The sequence below is a fragment of the Lepeophtheirus salmonis genome, chromosome Z (genome assembly GCF_016086655.4).
Source record: "Lepeophtheirus salmonis chromosome Z, UVic_Lsal_1.4, whole genome shotgun sequence".
In the NCBI taxonomy this organism is placed as follows: Eukaryota; Metazoa; Arthropoda; class Copepoda; order Siphonostomatoida; family Caligidae; genus Lepeophtheirus; species Lepeophtheirus salmonis.
Genome location: NC_092584.1, coordinates 3,036,190 through 3,049,888, shown reverse-complemented (window position 1 = coordinate 3,049,888; position 13,699 = coordinate 3,036,190). Strand labels below are relative to the sequence as shown.

The following is a 13,699-nucleotide window of genomic DNA, read 5'->3' as shown; positions in this document are numbered from 1 at the left end:
AAATGTTGTCTAAGGTTTTTGGCTGTTTCAAAAAAATACGCTGCTCAATTGACATGACCTTCTGTATTTCGTCTTTGAATTCAGAGCCAAGAACGTCTATATTTGGTATACCTTCTAAAGTAATTAGATAAGGACGATCCAAAAAATTAAAATCTCATGGGCCAACCATCACTGCAGTCATCGATGACAAGTCGAGTTTTTATAGTTTTGTCCATTGCAAGAAATATATCCTACTTTAAGACTCCATTGGATTGATGATGACAAAAACAACAGAAAAATAATAAAAATTATTTTATGGTAGAATAGACCCCAGTGAGACCATATTAATACAAAATCGTACTAATTAATGTTCCTTCTGGGAGTGTCAGCATGAAAACATGCGTGAATTAGTAAAACTACTATAACTAAGTGGTTTTAATCGCCATTTTAAATTTGACACTTGAATTGAGTTGCTGAAATGAGTAAGCAGTTTTGTGATGCCTCCTAGTACCACACAACCTCGAATTTTATGATAAATGCAATACAACACCTTAGTTTATGCAACCCTTCTTTGAATTTGATCCCCTAAGTGAGTTGCTGAAATGAATAAGCCTGTTTTTGATGTAAAGGGTTAAAGGGCAAGTGGCTTCGGGTTACTTATATTATGTTTGACGCCATTTGAAAAAGTGGCATGCGATGTTAAACGCCATTTTGAAAGTTTTCAAGTGATATTGAATAGTAGACATTAACTAAGCCTACTGAATTAATGTCATATTTTATTAAAAGCGGAGCTAAATATTTGTCATTTGAAATTGCTCACGTTCTGTTAAACGCCATTTTGAATATGTCACGTGATGTCATTTGCTGAAATGAGTAGTCACCAAAGTATATACAATCATTTATCAGGTACGTTTTTCTAATTTTTTTCAGTGTGACAACCAGAAATACGGTCCTGCACGGATTGTGACATTTAATATATCAATTACAGTATACTACTAATAGGCAGACGTTTTGCAAGAATGATAGAATTATGGGTTTATATATCAATACGTAGATGCGTATCATAGTTTACGATAGTGGGACAAGGGTGTATATATACCTTAACCCACAGTTAATAATAAGTCACACCGAAGCTGGGCAGAACCAGTAATTTCTTCATCGAAAGATTAATGAAAGTTCTTAGGATCTCCAAGCCTCGATTATCAAAGTTCATATAGATAATTGACCAATTTATGAGTTTTTATCTCTTTAATAACTTCATAGCCAGTTGTTTATGTATATTAGTCAATCCTAATTTTTTGAAAAAAAAGAAAAAAGGATCAAGTTAAATTAAAGTAGTTTTATAAATATAATTTCCTAACAAAGAGAGTCATACAGAGTTTTATTAATTAAAGGGCTTTTATTATAACAAAAAAAAATTAAATATTATGGGATAATCTCTTTTAATTTTCTACAAATTTCATTATTTTTTTGATAATTTATACTTATATTTAGGGCCTTAATTCTTATAAATGCTCTAAGACGAGCGTACTTTCAAATAATATCCTGATGGAAATCTGGAACTGAACTTTGAAGAACTGATGTTAAAGTCTCAATGACATTAGGTTGCCTCCATATTTCCTGATATACATGCTTCAAAGATTGCATCAATTTTTTTTTATCCCAGTAAGGAAGGAATTTGAAGGTTTTGTCAGTCCTCCTATGGATAATGCTGATATCCACAGTGTCATATCTGAATCACAAAAAGGATCATCTCTAGTCTCCTGAAACCGATTTCAGAATATTTTGAAAAAAAAAGCTTATTGGCCAAGTATCCAGTGATTTAAAGACAACATTCCAAGACGGCTTAAATGGACATCCATTTGAGAGAGCTCTAAAAAGGAAAACAATCCGTAAATATTAATTATAATTAACCATAACAATAATGTATTCATATATTTACCATCCATTTGTGTATTTAAAATGTTCAAAAGTTCATATTGAATTCGAGGACCACATTTAAATTTGGTTATCCATTTCATAAATGTGGATGATATTTATAGGTTTTTCCTCCAGTCATTGATCTCAGAATGAGAGACCTCTGAATATCTTCCTCTGCCCATTTTTTAGGTCTGGCGTTAACAATCTCATTTATTAGAACATTGACTTAACTTGGTGGAAATATTTTACTTAATTTACATTTATAGGCTTTACATTCACTTCTTTTAGATGCATATTTGGTCAAACTGACTCTTGGAAGGGAAATATTTAATTCCCTTTTTCAAGTCTATTTATTTTCATGAGAAGTCTTTTCTTTTCCTTCCCCCAATGAAGAAGCTGTTTAATATACATATTTGTCTATACTGACAAAATTTCCGAGGAGACATCCAAAGAAGGCTTTAATATTCATATGATACTTCCATAGCATCAGAGCATTCTTCAGATGGCTTATCAACTATCAAATTTCCATGTTTCGGAGAAGTGAGAAGTTCGAGAAAGGCGAGTGAGTCTTACGAGTTCCATGAATGTTTGGAAAGTTTGTATGATGTTGATTTCGAAATTTGACTGTTAATAGTTGATTATTTGATCAAACATTATCTGATGTTATAGCAATAACTTTATCAAATATTCCGTATTTGTTTCATATATTCTGAAAGTAAATTAGTATAGTTTTTAAATATTTCATTCACCATAAATTCATAACCAACCTTAATAAAAACACTAACTGTTTCTCCTGTTTGGGGATTATATAACTCTTTATATAATAGTATTTTCTCAGTAATTACGTCATTGATGTATAAATGGGCAGTTACTGAGATAAAAGATACTCAAGAAATGCTAGTTCATCCATGAGTAGTGATCCCCACTTCCTTGGAAGAGTTCATTTACTACATAATATATTTTATATATAAAATAAAACTTTAAAAAAATGTTATTATATTTTGTACAACTAAATGAACAAAATTAGAAAAAAATTAAATTAGTCCTTGAAAAAAAAAAGTTCTGTGGTCCTTACTCTTTAAAAAAAAGTGTTTTCATGAATTTGTACACATTCACAATACAAGCAAGACTTGAAAGGCTAGAGAGAAGAGTAAAATTATCTCTTATTCTCATTAAATCTTTTAACTTTGCTTAGCAAATATGACTGATTTATAATAATTAATTGCCTAATTCATTTCAAACAAGGGCATGTTTGAAAAATAAGTACCTCAATTTATTTCTTCTTCCACTTTGTTGGTAATATGGTTTCCAAAATAAACTTCCTGGATGTTAGCCTATATTTTAGAACCAGTCCATTAACAAAATTGATGAAAGAAGGTCGTTCAACCATTCAAAGTGGCACAAAGTCCTTCACCAACATTTTAAAGAGAGGTTCTCTTAATTGTACATGTTTAGGAGATCCAGTGGTAACCGGTTTCTCCTTAACATGTAATCGATGGTGTATTATAGCTGCATTGAACTGACGAATGGGAAAGTCCATTTTCATTAATTATTGTTATTTCACAAAGACTTTATAACTTTAGCTCTAGAATGAAGCCACGTTTACTTTGCTACTATTTCTACAGTCTGGTAACTATGCGTTATAAAAAATGAGGTTATGTCGTTGCATCCCATATTTGACAATTTTTTCTTTTGAGGCAAGATATCGCGTCTCCCGCAAAGAAGAGTAGAAATAGAGAAATGAATAAAATGATAATAGGTATTCCTTATTTATTTTTCAATTATCTACACTTCAAATCCTTATTTGTATTTTATTTTTTATCATACATCACTAAACATAGGTATAAATCATTTAAAAGCTATCAAATTCACTTAAATGTGTTTAAAACATTTGTTATGTACGTTTTGCAAAAGAGAAGTTGAATTATATCAACGTGCTTTTGTTTACTAGGAAAATGTGATGCTTTGGTACATTCATGCGTGCTGCCTATATACATCAAAAGTACATCTAATTCTATATTTTATTTAATAATTAAGTATTTATATACGGTATTGAGACACCATGGCATATATAAAAAAAAAAGATTAACAACGAATTACTGATTGACTTTTTCATTCATGCACAAAATATGTATTCCTTGATTTATTAAGGTTTTTTATTTTTTTTATCATCAGTCAAAAGAAAGATTTCGTTCTTGGGAGAGGTTTTAATAAAAATGGTGAATTTACGGCTAATGAGATTTTTGAAAGAGAAAGAATATTAAAGAGAATTGTTTTTAAGAGAAGATAAATTGGCCCTAGGGATAGTTTTTTTAATTATCTCAAAATGATAGGAAACAATAGACGGATAATGCTTTTCGTGTACAATTCAAATGAAATCAAATTTTAAATCAAATAAAGAAACCGATCGGTAGGATTTGCTTTAATGCCTTGATCGGAAAAGTAATTAAAAAGATTAATCGGATGATGGACTATTCATTATTTTGGATGAAGTACAGAATGGTTATCAACTTATTAACCTTGGGTAGTTTATATGGCAGAACATCGGACGAGAGAACATGTTTCTTCTCTAAACAATCACTAGAGACATCCCAACATTTTTGTTCGTATGTATTAGTCTAATGGACCAAATGATTACATTTTTTCATTTTAAGTTGAGTCTTGAGCATAAGTATATTTTTTATTTTTAAACAGGCCCATATCAAGTGGAAATAAATTACAATACTGAAAAAGTAGAAGTTCTGTTATTACCGATAATATTGCAGAATATTGTATTTAATATGTTGAAATATTAAAAATAATGTTTTTATAAAATATTTAGTAGAAATAGAGTTTTACCCAGGTATAGAAAAAAAAATGACACAGTTTACATTCATTCAGAGAAAGAGACTTTCTCATCATTAATTAAACAAAATTAAATACAGAGTGCAAACGTTTAAAAAATATAAAATTTAAATGCTGTTTCACAATGTTATACTCGAAGCATATACTTTTCTTAAAGGTTAAATTAACGGGTAAATTTTTTTAAATAACTTTCTATGATGAATAAGAATTGAATTGAATATAAAATATATTTTTATAAAAAAGAAAATGATTCTTTTTAAATAAACTTCTGAGACTTGCATTCTTACTTGGAAGGCCTTTTAAAAATAACTGAAGAATTTGGATCCTTGGGCGGGTGAGTTGGTTTTATGTCATTATTAAGAAAATCCTGTGATAGTTGATTTTCTCTTTTCGCTCAATAGCGAGCTAGCTAAATTTTAACTATCTCTGTCCTCGTATTAAATTAATACAATGTGAGCGTAGGTCTAACACAATGTCTTTTAATGTAACAGACGAGGGTCCAACTTTGGGAATTAAGACTTTAAGAAGTATCAACAAGGCAAAAAATGCCTGATCTTCCAATACCAGCCGAGCAATGTACTACAGGAGGTTCAACAATTTCTTCTAAACTACCTGTTTGTCCAAATTCATTTAAAAAATTAAGAAAAGTATCTGGGCAGGAAGGAACTCCATAAACAGGTCACCCCCCTATATATTGATAATATGGAACAATTCTTTCTTCATTGACAGCAAGATTCATTATCCGTAATTTAGTGAGGGTGTAGGCGTTGCGTGACTCAAATTGAAGATTTTCAACTTTTCATATTAACATCTTCACAAATCAATGGATCCCTGAAATATGGAGGCGAATTTCGTTTACACTTTTTATTGCCTTTCTCCGTAAATTATTAAGCATCCTAATGGCTGTACTGTTTCATGTCACACCATGTACCAAAAGTGCCCAACAGTTATATACAAAGGTACTTCAGTAAGGATATACGGTCGTTTGGCCATTTCATTCCGTACTAAAGAGGCGTTTATATAATCATTTAGTGCATTTTTGATTTCAAAAGACCCCCGGTTGTAATCGTAGGGGGGAATATCATCATCATCATCTTGATTATTCCCCGTATTTCTTCTTCTATCCTCGAGCACTCAGATATACATTCTTTTAGCTCAATATAGTATCATCGTCAGATTCTTGACAACTTTTTTATTTTTGGGTTAAAATCCTTTTCTATGAGTTTAAGAACAATTTTAACTATATAACTATTTATTTCCAACATATTGATGATGTTGGAAGTATTTTAATTTAATCATTTGACTGATTTGCTCATTTTACTTGTCAGAGTGCATGCCCACTCTTGGAACGTTAAAACGTACTCACAAAGCCACATGTAGGGGTTAATGGACCCATCTTTTGCTAATCTATCATTCCAAATTTCTAAATATTTGGGAAACTTCACCATGTATGTAAATTTATCAAAATAAGAATGAGGTTTAAACTAAAGCGTTTAATGCCTTAGTTTAAACTTAGGTGTGACCTGAAATATTTATAACCATTTATTTTCATATTTAGTAGAGGAGTACTAGAGATGAGAAGAGCAGGAAAAGAGTAGGAAAGGAAAGATAAGAAAAGAATAAGTGGCTCATTTTTGGAAGAGATGTGATTTTATATAATTTTTTTTGAATATCTGGATTTTTAAATTTTTTCCACCAAAATATTATATCTATATCTAAAAATTGAAGTGTTTGTTAACAGCGGTAGGTTTTTGAAATTTTTTCCCAATACATTCCATTTTTTGAAAAAATCTATGGGTTGTAGCATTTTTGTTTCATTTAAAATTAAATTTTTTCAAAATAGCTGTAGATTTTTGACATTTCTCTCAAAAGTAATTAATATTTGAAATTTTTTTTTAACAAAACTATTCATTTCTAAAATTCCAATTTTTTGAAAAATGCAATGGATTTTATTCCTTTTTTGTGAATAGCTGTAGATTTTTAAAATTTTTTTTCAAAAAATGTATATATTTTTTTGTAATACTGGATATTTTAATTTATTTTCAAAAAAAGTCCAAAATCAAAACCTGAAATTCCTAGCATGTCTGCTAGCTCCATCGACGGTTTGAAGGAGTGATGGTTTGTGGATTATCGTTCAAACTTTTATAATGTCTTTCTCTATCAATTTATTAAGCATCCTAATGGCTGTACTGTTTTCATGTCACACCATGTCCATAAAGTACCCAATAGTTATATACAAAATCCCTTTAGTAAGATATACGGTCGTTTGCCCCGTTCATTCCGTACTAAATGAGGCGTTGTTATAACCATTTAGTTTATTTTTCATATGAAGAACCACCCGGCTGTAACCGTAGGGGTGAACATCATCATCAAGCAGTGATTCTCCGCCGTACAGGCCTTCAAACTAGTATTGATTTTGCTCAATTTAGTTTTAATATTTATAAAGATATTTTCATAAAATAAAATAGTTAGGTTGCATAAATATATATATTCCGGAGAAAAAATTAAATCGCTTAAATCTACCAATTCATCAATTATTTTGAATATGAAGCATCTATAAACTTGTTTTAAGCTCCTTACGTCTAAATTATTTTTTCATATTAGTATATATTATTAATCAAAAACTCATAAAGAGTTTCAAATTTTAATGGACCACTCAGTGCAGTGATTTTTTAAACAACTATCGCCAACTCTTGGGCAGGCCAGGTACTTCTGGCACTGCCCTCGTAGCACAAACGCAATCTCTAATAAAAACCAGGAAAGGGAGGCTTTAAAATATTATTATTAATTAAAATTGTTCCAGTTTTTAAACTTAACATTTCTATTCAGCTAACCAATAACCTTTTTATGCAGGTAGCAATCAAAAAATTAACGTAAATAAAGTTTGAAGTCCCTCAGTAAATGATGTCTCAAACGTGCTGAATGATTTGCCTCTCCCTGTTTTATCAAACATAACATCAAAATTGAACACTAGTTGAAGAAAACTGGGTGTGGCAACAGGACTCAGCTCCCTGCCATGTGTCCAAAATCTCCATGCAGTGGTTAACCGAGAACTGTTATGACGTCGTAACCAAGGATTTGTGGCCTCCTAACTCTCCCGACCTTAATCCTTTGGACTATTTTTTCTGGGCCTATGTCGAGAGACATACCAACAGACATCCCCATTGCACCAAGGCCAGCCTGATGGACTCCATCAAAGAGGTATTCGGCAACATGGACAATGAGATGGTCAGAAGAGCCTGCGGCCGGTTCAGAGGCCGTTATTGATGCCAACGGTGATAATATCGAGTGAATGGCTACTCTATACCTATATGCTCGTCATAGTTTTGATTTTTAATAAAAAAGTTAAAAATGTATATTGTGTGTTGTTTTTTGTAGAAAAATATTTTGGCAACAATTTGATCCCCGCTCCCTGTAGTTGTGGAACAAACAGAAAAAAATTGTATTACATTTTATATAAACAGAAAACTTGAAATCATAGAGCACAACTTGGACCCCCTAAGTTAGTAATGTTGTTGACTGATACACAAAATACTTAAAAAAATGTATTAATGACAAAAATCTCACTTAAATTTCAAGGTGCACATTATTGTTAACTAATACACGAAACGCTAAAAAAAACAAAAATTATTACAAAAATCTCAGCTATTCACAAAAAAGTAAACTTTTGAAAAAAAAATCAATAATCTCATAAATGATCTTTTTGGAAACACGGAACACACGACTGTTGACAAAAAGTAAATTTTTTATTTTTGTTCAAATAAAATTTTCTAAATTTTTCAAAAATCGATAGATATTCAGAAAATTAAATTTTTTGGGAGAAAAATTGAAAAATTTAATTTAACAAATTAAATTAATTTCCAAAAAATGACGTCCAAAAAGTACTACAAATTATAAATCCTAAACAATCCTCAGGGTTACAAATGTTCAATCCTGTTTTGTATATATCAATGACAAGTTGTATGTAGTATAAAATAAAATTAACTCCTCAGTAATTCTTGAAGAGTGAACATCTTAAAATAAAGTAATGACTAGTGCATGTGCACATAAAAGAAGAAGAGTTTGAGAGTTATAAGGGTAAGTCCTTGTTGCACTCGGAGTAATTTTAGGCCCTTGTCACAGGATCATTGTCGCAGGATTTTAAAATTTTTTGGAAAAAATTTCAAAATTCACAGATGTTCAGAAAAAGTTAAATTTTTGCGAAAAAAATTACATTTTTTAGAGAAAAAGTAAAAATTATTTTTTGGAATTTTTTGGAAAAATTACAGATTTTGAAAAAACTTGAAGAATTACATTTTTTGAAAAAAAACTTGAAAAATTTAATTTTTTGGAATTTTTTTTCCAAAATATACAAATATATAACCTGACCTGTTCCTAAACCTGTAAGGAAAAGAAGGAAAAGTTAAAACGTGATTCTTCCATTTGTCTAGAAATCCGTGCTTTTAATATAACAAAGGATCTTAATCCTCATGAATTAGCTGAATGTGTTAAAAGTTTCAAGAGTTACTATATGTACTCAAAATTCGAATGATAAAATTCCCCTGCACGTTCAACATACTCACTTTTATCAGAGAATTGATCAATATTATTGAAATATTGGATCCGTAAATAAGATAAAGTTTGTAAAAATGTGTCTAAAAATTCGTTGCCGTATAAATTTGATAGATAAAAATGGATGTTTAACTGAAATATCTGTCATTTTCTGAATAATAATTATTTTTTCGACATTATTTTCAATAACTTTTTTGGTTTTATAAATAAGAAACATATCATGGTAAGTTTATTTTTCTCTCTACAAGGCTAATAAATGCTATTCAATATGTCTTCTGTGTTGTGGATTTAAAAAATAATTACAAATCAAATTGTATATTTGAATTATTTTTCTAAAATTTTAATTTTTGCAATTATTTACCAAAAAAGTTATTTGATTAAATAGTTTACAATAAAATTTTAATTCCTAGATTTTTTTTCAAAAAATAAATTTCATATATTAAATTTTTGAATTAAAATTTCAAAAACCTAGTTATTTACAGAAGAAAAAAATATAAAAACAATTTTAAAAATCAATAGCTAGTATAAAAAAGTTAAATTTCTTAGAATTTTTTTCAAAAATTCACATTTGTTTACTAAAAATTAAATTTTTTGGAAATAATTTCAAAAAATTAATTTTCAAATATTAACTTTTTGTTAGGAAAATTTCAAAAATCAATAGCTTGTCAAAGAAAATTAAAATTTTTGAAATTATTTACCAAAAAATTTATTTTAGTAAATATGTTACAATAAAATTTTAATTCCTAGATCTTTTTTCAAAAAATGAATTTCATATATCAAACTTTTGAATTAAAATTTCAAAAACCTAGTTATTTACAGAAGAAAAAAATATAAAAACAATTTTAAAAATCAATAGCTAGTATAAAAAGTTAAATTTCTTAGAAAATTTTTTCAAAAATTCACATTTGTTTACTAAAAATTAAATTTTTTGGAAATAATTTCAAAAAATTAATTTTCAAATATTAACTTTTTGTTAGGAAAATTTCAAAAATCAATAGCTAGTCACAGAAAATTAAAATTTTTGAAATTATTTACCAAAAAATTTATTTTAGTAAATATGTTACAATAAAATTTTAATTCCTAGATCTTTTTTCAAAAATGAATTTCATATATCAAACTTTTGAATTAAAATTTCAAAAACCTAGTTATTTACAGAAGAAAAAAATATAAAAACAATTTTAAAAATCAATAGCTAGTATAAAAAAGTTAAATTTCTAAGAAAATTTTTTCAAAAATTCACATTTTTTTACTAAAAATTAAATTTTTTGGAAATAATTTCAAAAAGTTAATTTTCTAATATTAACTTTTTGTTAGGAAAATTTCAAAATCAATAGCTAGTCACAGGAAATTAAAAGTTTTGGAAAAAATTTGAAAAGTTAGAATAAATTTTTTGCGAAAAAAATCAAATATTTAATTCCTTAGTAAAAAGAAAAACTCCTTAATTTAGGAATGCAACAGCTCCTACACCCCACCACAAGCAGGCGCCCCTGACAAGTGAGTTATACTTGATAATGTCCTTGTTGATTTCCTTTCTCCTCTCCTCCCGTATCGCAGCTGATCTACTGAGACGTCATGAGAGCTTAGCTGTTTTCATTAAAAAAAATCACCTCCAGGCTCAATTGCAGTCTCTATACAAGGCCGAAAGCATGCCTTGACCTTAGCCTGGAATTCCTTTTTGATCCGACTGATAAGTTCGTCTTTAATGTTGCAGAGGGTCCTGTTGGTTTGTCGTTCAACTGTACCCTACACAATAGAAATCCTAAATTCCGGCAAAAAGAAATCTTCATAATTGTCTTAGAACTATTCGAATCTTTTTTTGCTTCGAAGTCTAGGAGGAAAAATCACCTTTAAAGGCCTCAAATTATTTCTTAACCTTGCTAACAAACGTCTCACAGAGTCACAGAGAAATTGTTATGTTGTCGCATTCTGAATGATGGCTTCAATACAGGCACAAACAGAAGCAGACCTGGCCTTGATTAAGTCAGAGGATAAATTTTTCCACTCCTCCGTGATCACGCCTTTCAGGGAATGGACATTTGGGTGAGAAGCCTTGTAAATCTTTACCTCCAAGACGCTACAAACAGCCAAATCCGGGGGTTTACGTCGGTTGAGGAGAAAGGCCAGAAGTCTGCTTCCCAGAAAACAGCCATGTTCTCCCTGCAGAAATGCTGCACCTTCTTGGACGTGTGTGCCGGGGTACCGTCTTGGGTAAACAAATAGTTGTCCATGGGGAACTGCTCTTCAACAATGGCAAGACATCGTAACTGAGGACCTTGTAGTAGGCGTCCGTGTTGACTTTCTCGTTGACCTGGAAGAAGTAGGGAGGTATTTTGCTGCCATCAGACACCACAACGCCGAGGACCATGACCTGAGCTGGATTTTTTTTTTTAATTTTTCCTGAAGGTTCATTCGACCTAAAATCTTAATTCAGCCAAGAAGAGATCACTTGTCCTATTCAGAACAGCGTCCACTCTGAAGATCTTCTTTTCGGAGTACATTTTGTGGGTGGAGAATTAATCAACCCACAAAAACGATTTTTAAATTATAAATTAAAGTACAAAAATATGCTAAAAATACATGGAACTTATTTTATATATAAATTATTTGTATTAGAGGAGGAACAATATCCCAGGAATAAACTTAAACCTTAATTATAAACTTATTAAAAGACTATAAATACTCAAAAAAAAGTCTAAAATCATTGAAGACCAGATTTCATAGTAGAAAACTAATTACAAATTCATGATTAACTTGTTAAGTGAACTAGAATTGTTTTTTATTTTTTTTCATTTTTTGTTTTTTGTGTGACTTGTGCAGTTATTAAAATTTGAGAGATGTAAAAGTTGAAACTAATTGTCAACAAACAAAAAAAAGTTAAATTAATATATTGATAATAATTTATTTATAAAAACAACCAATTGAAAATTAGTTCTTTAAAATTATCAATTCAATTCTGAACTTTTTTTCCGAAAGATGACAATCTTCACCTGAAAAGTGGATATTCTTGGTTGCTGGGTCATTTGAAATTAAATAGCTGAAACAGTCAGAATTGTTCAATTTAAATTTTTTTAAGGATTGGCAAAGCAATATCCGGACACAAAGAAAAGAAGATTGGCTTGTGATTCATTCATGGTGATATTAGACAAAAAGAAAAAGTAAAGATCTAGAATTGATTTAATATCATCCATTTCCTTCTCAAAATAATCATTTTCTTTCTTCAAAATATAAAAAATTTGAAGATGCTTTTACTAATGACTTTGCCAAAATCTCAAAAGAGAGAGATTAACAAAAACGTTTAAGTTTCCTATTTGACAGAGTTTTAATTTTATCAACTTCCGAAAATATACCGGTATAATGCATAAATAAATCGACTAATTTTTAAACGCTTGATATCTGGAGGTTCCGTGTCCCGGAAATAAAAAATTCTAGCACAACGTAACTGGTTTTAAATCTTTTGGCTTTGCTTTTTGATTTTTAATTATCCTTTCAAGCATCAAACAAAGTATTCAATCAATTTACGATGAATGACGAGGCGTAAATATATATGGTTGCCACTCCCTAAATATTTCCAGAAGGTCTGTCAACTTGGTTTGGACAAGGTCCTTCCATAGGCCCTGAAGATCTCTAATGGGGCCCTTTATCTTCCAGCAGGATAGGGCACTTGCCCATACCTCTGGAATTACTCAGAATGGCTCGCTGCCCATGCCATTTGGAACAAATCATTTGGCCACAATCACCTGATTTGTATCAATAAAACGACAGAATAGTGGTGGCAAGATCCAGTGAGGAACAGAAGGTTCTCACCCCATCAACCACTACTCCTTCATTAAGGTTCTAGTATTTTCACATAGCTAATGCTTGTTTCTTCCTCAATATAACTCAATTTCATTGATAATATCTTCATCAATGTATATCAAGCAGAAATAACTCATCATCAATAATTAAGGTAGAGTTTGAGATGTATGGTATCTAATTATTGTAGTGTCCTTTTCTATTCAAGCGAATTGCAATCATGAAACGACTACTACAAAGTAACTTTTATTTTTTAAAAGGGAATCTAGTAACAAATGTCTAAGAAGTAGTCTATCATTGGATATACATTACGTTGGAGACTAATAACAATAGGATGTGTGTATGTATTATGTGATTAGGAGCCTACCTTAGATTTAGATGTTTACTTAGGTCATTGTGAAAAAAGCGAGGAGATTCCTAAGTTATGCAAGGCACTGTATACTATAATAATTTGTAGATAATACAGTGATTACCTTTACATGGACATGGACTCAAGTAATTATAGAGGTTAGGTTTAGGGCTGCCTTACTTATTACATTCCAGATCATATTTATCATGTGATACGCGATATGCTCACATGATGATATGCCCTCGATTCTAGATATGATTTATC

General features: G+C 30.1%; 1 long non-coding RNA gene and 1 pseudogene across 2 annotated transcripts; both read right to left on the bottom strand.

Annotated features, from left to right (window-relative positions):
* Positions 1-1,308: 1,308 nt before the first annotated feature.
* Positions 1,309-4,049, bottom strand: LOC121130064 (uncharacterized). Of its 2 annotated transcripts, XR_005868593.2 has the most exons (3): positions 3,167-4,044; positions 2,667-2,846; positions 1,309-2,608 (listed from the first exon to the last, which is right to left on the bottom strand). It is a non-coding gene; the product is annotated as an uncharacterized lncRNA (long non-coding RNA). The 2 variants fall into 2 exon arrangements; XR_011783862.1 differs by having other exon boundaries at positions 2,667-4,049.
* Positions 4,050-4,058: 9 nt separating this feature from the next.
* On the bottom strand, positions 4,059-6,139 carry LOC121130441 (tyrosine-protein phosphatase non-receptor type 1-like; annotated as a pseudogene).
* Positions 6,140-13,699: the final 7,560 nt, after the last annotated feature.